Genomic DNA, 1,272 nt, shown 5'->3' with positions numbered 1-1,272 from the left:
AAAAATTAAAGTCAAAGAAAAATTATTGAAAGCAGCAAGGGAAAAATGACAAATAACATACATGAGAACTCCCATAAGGTCAATAGGTGATTTCTCAGCAGAAACTACAAACCAGAAGGGAGTGGCATGATATACTTAAAGTGATGAAAGGGAAGAACCTACAACCAAGATTACTCTACCCGCCAAGGATCTCATTCAGATTCAATGGAGAAATCAAAAGCTTTACAGACAAGCAAAAGCTAAGAGAATTCAGCACCACCAAACCAGCTCTACGACAAAGGCTAAAGGAACTTCTCTAAGTGGGAAACACAAGAGAAGAAAGAGGACCTACGAAAACAAACCCAAAACAATTAAGAAAATGGTCATAGGAACATACATATTGATAATTACCTTAAACGTGAACGGATTAAATGCTCCAACCAAAAGACACAGGCTTGTTGAATGGACACAAAAACAAGACCCATATATATGCTGTCTACAAGAGACCCACTTCAGACCTAGGGACACATACAGACTGAGAGTGAGGGGATGGAAAAAGATATTCCATGCAAATGCAAATCAAAAGAAAGCTGGAGTAGTTATACTCATATCAGATAAAATAGACTTTAAAATAAAGAACGTTACAAGAGGCAAGGAAGGACACTACATAATGATCAAGGGATCAATCCAAGAAGAAGATATAACAATTATAAATATATACGCACCCAAAAGAGGAGCACCTCAATACATAACGCAACTGCTAACAGCTATAAAAGAGGAAATCGACAGTAACACAATAATAGTGGGGGACTTTAACACTTCACTTACACCAATGGACAGATCGTGCAAAATGAAAATAAATAAGGAAAGAGAAGCTTTAAATGACACAAGACCAGATAGATTTAATTGATATTTATAGGACATTCCATCCAAACACAGCAGATTACACTTTCTTCTCAAGTGCACATGGAACATTCTCCAGGATAGATCACATCTTGGGTCACAAATCAAGCCTCAGTAAGTTTAAGAAAATTGAAGTCATATCAGGCATCTTTTCTGACCACAACACTATGAGATTAGAAAAGAATTACAGGAAAAAAAACGTAAGAAACACAAACACATGGAGGCTAAACAATACGTTACTAAATAACCAAGAGATCACTGAAGAAATCAAAGAGGAAATCAAAAAATACTTAGAGACAAATGACAATGAAAACATGACAACCCAAAACCTATGGAATGCAGCAAAAGCAGTTCTAACAGGGAAGTTTATAGCTATACAAGCCTACCTCA

General features: G+C 36.2%; 1 long non-coding RNA gene across 1 annotated transcript in view; it reads right to left on the bottom strand.

Annotated features, from left to right (window-relative positions):
- LOC114487099 (uncharacterized) overlaps positions 1–1,272 on the bottom strand; it is a 132,740-nt gene that overhangs the window by 124,012 nt on the left and 7,456 nt on the right. The window lies entirely within an intron of this gene.

Source organism: Physeter macrocephalus, chromosome 11 (assembly GCF_002837175.3).
Source record: "Physeter macrocephalus isolate SW-GA chromosome 11, ASM283717v5, whole genome shotgun sequence".
In the NCBI taxonomy this organism is placed as follows: Eukaryota; Metazoa; Chordata; class Mammalia; order Artiodactyla; family Physeteridae; genus Physeter; species Physeter macrocephalus.
This window is presented reverse-complemented; position numbering and strand designations above follow the sequence as displayed.